The 6000-nt window shown below is 36.5% G+C and overlaps 1 protein-coding gene across 4 annotated transcripts in view; it reads left to right on the top strand.

The window, feature by feature from the left end:
• The window catches only part of kank4 (KN motif and ankyrin repeat domains 4), a 60185-nt gene extending 58952 nt beyond the window's left edge, over window positions 1-1233 (top strand). For all 4 annotated transcript variants that reach the window (XM_058403069.1, XM_058403070.1, XM_058403072.1 and 1 more), the window contains one exon: window positions 1-1233. This exon is cut by the window's left edge and continues 1395 nt beyond it. The gene's annotated coding sequence lies outside the window, so the exon portion shown is untranslated.
• Window positions 1234-6000: the final 4767 nt, after the last annotated feature.

Genomic DNA, 6000 nt, shown 5'->3' with positions numbered 1-6000 from the left:
TTATATTATTACTTTATGTTATATAGCTACCACATTTTAGTCAAGTCAGTTTTTCATGTAACACTGAGTAGCACATGGGAGCATTTACTTGCCCGGGAGTCTAGCTAATTCAGGTCTGAACATTTATGTCAACAATTTGCTGAAGCAGCCACTTGGACCTGTATTGAATAATATTTGGGGATCATCACCATCGAGTATTTAAACATGCTATTGTATTAAATGCTGAGATAATATTAATAACCCTTGAATGAGAGAAGCTCATTCAGCTTTCTGTACAATTACACAAGAAACTATATTTAGATGTTATATTGGAATAAACAAAATGTCTATTTTTCTTTGCGCTTGACTGCTATTCAGTGCTTAAAATGTTACAGAACAGTGGAAGATGACTGCCAGAAGTTAAACCATCCACACGTACCAATGGACTCGTTTATCAGCTATATTTTAGGTGTAGAAAACCAAACTAAAGACAATTGATTTGGCAAAGCAATAAATATATGGGAAAAAATACACCTCTGGTGTATAAAATAGAAGTCTGACTGAGTGAAGCAGAGTCTCACAGCATCAGTTCAACAGAGAAACACAGACACTATTATGAACCCAGTCTTTAAAAGGCACTTTAATGTAAATTGAAGCCTTGGTCTTGTACATAACGTATCAATTGTCCAATATCGTGACTTGGAAAAGATACAGAAATGACACACGGTGAACCAAATCCATTTAAAAAAGGACAAATCATGTTGTTAGACTACAAATATTATAGAAAGTGGTACTTTATCGTAAAAAGCGATCTACATGGGACCCTAAAGTCTAATAATTATTTATTTTAAATGCTATATTTTACATGCTGCTATATGTATGGATAGAGTATTCATATATTATCTATAAATTCAATATGTTTTGCTGATGTGTCTTTAAAACATGTTTGTATGAATATATCTTTTTTATACACTGGCAAGAATTTTTTCTTTCTTTTTCTTTCTTTTTTTTTTTTTTTTTTTACTAAATTTACTCAAACAATGTCTGTCCTGACCTCTGATCCCAGTGATTCCAGTATAACAAGTTAAACAATATCTTGTTTTTTGTTTCCAGCAAATGAATCTATAGCTCCAGGTTTTTTTCCTCCATTGCATTAGATATATAACTAAATGCTATGATGTTTTCCCCCCTCCCCACGTTATATTCTTGCTCCACTAAAAGAAATAGAAATAAATGATAATCTATATATATACAGGGTTGTTTCTGAAACTTTGTCGGCTCCAAGTGGCATCCTACATGTAAGTAAACACTTGTTCTGTTATGCCGGGCGACGCTTTTATTCGAGTGCATCATGGACTTTGATTCCGTTGCTCTGTACTTGTGCTCCGAATAACAGTGCTCTACGCTGGGAGGAAGAATGGCAAGGCCAAAAGCACATTATACGTATATGTTGAATGCCTATAACAGAATATTGAATGTTTATTTTGATAAATGCTTCAGCATCTGGAGAGCTATATGGATGATGCAGAGAAATCGCAATAGTGAAGTAAATATACTCGATCGAACACTAATATTATTCAAAATATATGCTGTGTTTGTGATATTCTGAACATTTATGAAAACAATCTCTTCTCAATAAAGTTGCAGATGTGCGAATACAGTTAGCGTGTATGCATCTGGGCCCAATTACTTCCTCACAGCTTCTTCTTAGCGTTAGCATTATAAAGTTAATTTTTGCATTATGGAGAAAAAATGAATACGATTAAAAATACCACATACATTGGAGATGAAGTGGTTTATTTATTTATTTATTTGTTTGTTTATTTATTTATTTATTTATTTATTTTTTATTTTGCTAAAAAATGCCAACTGCACTTTCCACATTTTATGGCATTTATTTACCATTACAGTCCACAACTCATTTTAATTAGATAATCACATAATTACACAGCACAAGATCAAGAAAAGGAAGAAGAAAATGAAGCAACTGTTTTTCTACATACATGTAAATGTAAATTATCAATAATTTGTTGGTGAAACATTGCGACACTTTTTAGAGTCTCTGTAAAACTTTAAACTTTCTGAAGGCCATGGCACTACATCAGTTTGGTCTTGTACTACTTAGCGATGAATGATTGCTTTTACTTGGTTAATTCAACAAGTAAATAATCTCAAAAGAGTTTAGACTCAGACTTTACCTTACAGTACTATTAAAGCATGTTTCACCCAAAGCAGCTCATGGACCTTGCATACTATGCCTGTTTATGCCTGTCTATGAGCCTATCCCAGGGGACTCGGGGCACAATCACACACACACACACACACACACACACACACACACACCACACACACACACAGACACGCTTCTCTCAATCCCTATATACCTCCCTATATACCTTTGTTTGTTAATGTCTTCTTTCCCCATATACCTCTATTCTGTCCCTCCATCCACATATATAACTCTATATCCCTTCATCTATCTATCTATCTATCTATCTATCTATCTATCTATCTATCTATCTATCTATCTATCTATCTATCTATCTATCTATCTATCTATCTATCTATCTATCAGTACACAGTATAGCTGCGCATAATGAGTGACATTCCCCTGTCACTGAAGGTGCTGAAGGTGGCATACTCTCCCATAGGCCCAGATGTTAGAGGCACAACAGAAGCAAGGTCAGCATTTCATGTGACAACCCTTTGGCTTTAAAACTGCATCAGTCATCTCAGTCAGACTTCATACAGCTTTATGTCGAGGTGCCACAGTTCTTCTGTAAAATGTGACTGTTACACTTCTGTTACACTCCTGCTGGTGATCCATTACAGCCTTCATAATATTTACTGTCAGTTTATGTATGTTATGTTAGATGTTGCTTTTCGATCAAGATTAATATAATAAAGCAGAAGACATCAAATAAACATCGAAGACAAAATTTTCATTTAGAAGGATTTTTGCCCATTCGAGGATGTCGAATCAGATAGGCAGAAAGAACCTTTCTCTTAACATCTGTCTCTTTATTTCATTCGATCTCTCAAAGTTCGTGTATTTTTTGGAATGCTGTACATAAAAGATCCCAAACAATAATCATTAAAAGATTACAAGAACACACCTTGTAATCTTTTTGCTTGGTAATGACTGTAAATACATATATACCTCAATATTACATACTGTTTACTGAAAGATTATTCTATTTACCAAGCAGGTGTTCACTCCTACGAAGGTATATCTCATTCTAGCACACTGTCTCTACTGGAATCCAGCAGATTTTCTCTTACAAAATTTATAATGTAAAGAGTATACGTCTATGCTGAAGGTATACTGAGTCTGCTTAGAATTAAAGCTGCATATTCATATACTCGTAACATATCTACTTATTATTCTTTGAGACAGATTGTTAGGCATAAGATCAGTGTCTTACTCTAATGAGAATAATTATGGGTGTTGGTGTATTGGTACCACAAACAATATCCTGTCTCAAATTTACAAACAAACAGAGTAACCTTTAAATGCCTGGGTGTATCCCAAACACATTCCTGAGGCAGGCCTAGGACAAAGGATTATTTATTTTGCTTGTTCTTTAGATTTTATTTTATTGTCTATAACTGGGGAGAACACTTGAATACACACAGATATACACAGGCTGCTCTGGTGCTTGTTCAGTCTCTTGTCATTTCAAGACTGGACTACTGCATCTCTCTACTGGCAGGTCTACCTCTGTATGCAATTCGTCCTCTGCAAATGATCCAAAATGCAGCTGGGAAACTTGTTTTCAATCATCCTAAGTTCTTCCAAACCACCCCAATGCTGCATTCCCTACACTGGCTTCCGGTAGCTGCACACATCAGATTCGAAACATTGACACTTGCCTACAAGCCCAAGAATGAACCAGCACCATCTTACCTCAAAGCTCTTATCACTCCTCACACTGCACCTCGCTCCCTCAGATCTACTAACACTGCTCGACTGGTCCCACCATCTCTCAGGGTAACCCCTATATGTCTGAACACTGGCCGTCTTCCAAAGAAGGATGAAGTCCTCTTCCTGAAACACTCAAACTATCTCTTATTTTCCCTGTTTGTTTTATGTATTGTTGTATGTTGCATTAAAAAACACAGTTTTGAGGCTGATGGTGTTCTAAATCTGTGACCTATTTAACCAGTGTTAAGATATTTATTGATAGAGACTTCAACACACTTTTTGTATGTTGTTCTGGATAAGGGCGTCTGCCAAATACCAGAAATGTAAACATGAGTAAATTTGGAGAGACCCTGCTGGTTTGACCCATGGTTCTTTTCACCCACAGCCGACCCTGGATCACCCCCTGGCTGCCGCCGAATACCTCTTCCACAAACATTTGAAATTCTGTAAAACCATCAAAACAGTAAATAAATAAAACAGTGACCACAATAAAAAATTTTTTTTGTAAGACTGTATATTCATATTTTGGTTATAACTTACGCCATTATTACGTACGACCTAATTATAGTGTGCTATCATAACTGCTTAAAATTTGTTTAAAGTATTAAGCCTAATAGACAATTAAGTATTCTCGTACTTGAAACAACATGGGCGAGGTGAAAGAGAATATAAGTCACGCTTGACCTGTTTTGACCTGTTTTTGGAAGAGCTGAATTTCTTTTTATTTTTTTAAAAATTACTTTAATTAGAAATATAAAATTAATTAATTTAATTTCTTCTTCTACCCATTCTCTAATAACAATAACTACAATGATATAACCCATTGATATTTCTCACTCTGTGACTCATTCAGGTTGGATAAATGAAGGCATTACATGACTCCTGTGGGATGAATACGAAAGCATCGTTGTCTGCATTCATTTATTTATCTTAAGTAAGCACTTCATCCTGGTCAGAGATTGTAGTGGATCCTGACCCTTGCCAGTGAACATGAAAACGTATGCTGGAAGAGATGCCAGTTGGACATTGTCTCAAAGCAGCTTTACAGAAGTATAGAAACGTAGAATAAAAATGATATTGTTTAAAGTCAAGTTACTATTTAGTATGAGCAAGCTTGAGGTGATGGTGGGAAGGAAACACTCCCTGAGATGATATGAGGAAGAAACCTTGAGAGGAACCAGGCTCAGAAGGGAACCTCATCCTCATTTGGGAGACACTGGACAGTAAATAATGTAAAGGTTGATTATGTCCTTTCTTCAACAGTTTATATTCATGTGGAATTGTGCAACCAAGAGCTCATGAGCAACTAATAGGCCAGTGTAGTTTCTGAGTTCATTATAGACTTAACACTAATTCCTTCCAGCCGAAGTCTTTAAGTGTTCACTGATGAGCACAAAGCTGACCGACAAAACAGCAGTTCAAAGAGTCTCCAAGTGGTTCTATCCATGGCAGTCCCCTGGGTCACGGGCTGTCCACACAGGGCATTCATACAATTATTCAACCCTAGGGGTAATTAGCATAACCTATCCCCATTCTGACATGTTTTTTGGGAGGGGGGAGGAAACTGGAGAACCCAGAGAAAACCCACAGGAATAACATGAACATAAACTTTACACATACAATATCCAGTGATCAGGATTGTACTGGGGATTCCTAGAGCTGTCGGTGAAGTGCCTCTTTGCAGTCAAGGTCAAGTGGTGGCTGAAGTGGTTAAGGCTCTTGGTTGTTACTCAAAAGGGCAGTTTTCAAACCCCACCCCTGCCACGCTGCCACTGTTGGGCAATTACGCAAGGCCTTTAACTCTCTCAGCTGCTCTGTGCTCTGACCCCAACACCCTCAGCTGGGATATGCAAAGAAAAGACTTCCACTGTGCTGTAATGTACTGTATGTGTGGCAATAATAAAGGTTTCTTCTAATAATCAAACCTACAGTCAGAAGCTGAAAAAAGTTATTAATTTCCTCTGACAGTCATTGACCATCACATATTGTACTGTTTTAGGTGGGTAAGTGATAAATGCCATGCCCTATTTATACCATGTAATAATGGTATTTTTAAGTTCTTTACTATTCTCTTCTTTTCTAATTCTAATTTTTAA

Source organism: Hemibagrus wyckioides, linkage group LG11 (assembly GCF_019097595.1).
Source record: "Hemibagrus wyckioides isolate EC202008001 linkage group LG11, SWU_Hwy_1.0, whole genome shotgun sequence".
In the NCBI taxonomy this organism is placed as follows: Eukaryota; Metazoa; Chordata; class Actinopteri; order Siluriformes; family Bagridae; genus Hemibagrus; species Hemibagrus wyckioides.
Note: the sequence above shows the minus strand (reverse complement) of the source record. Positions and strands in the feature narration are given on the sequence as shown.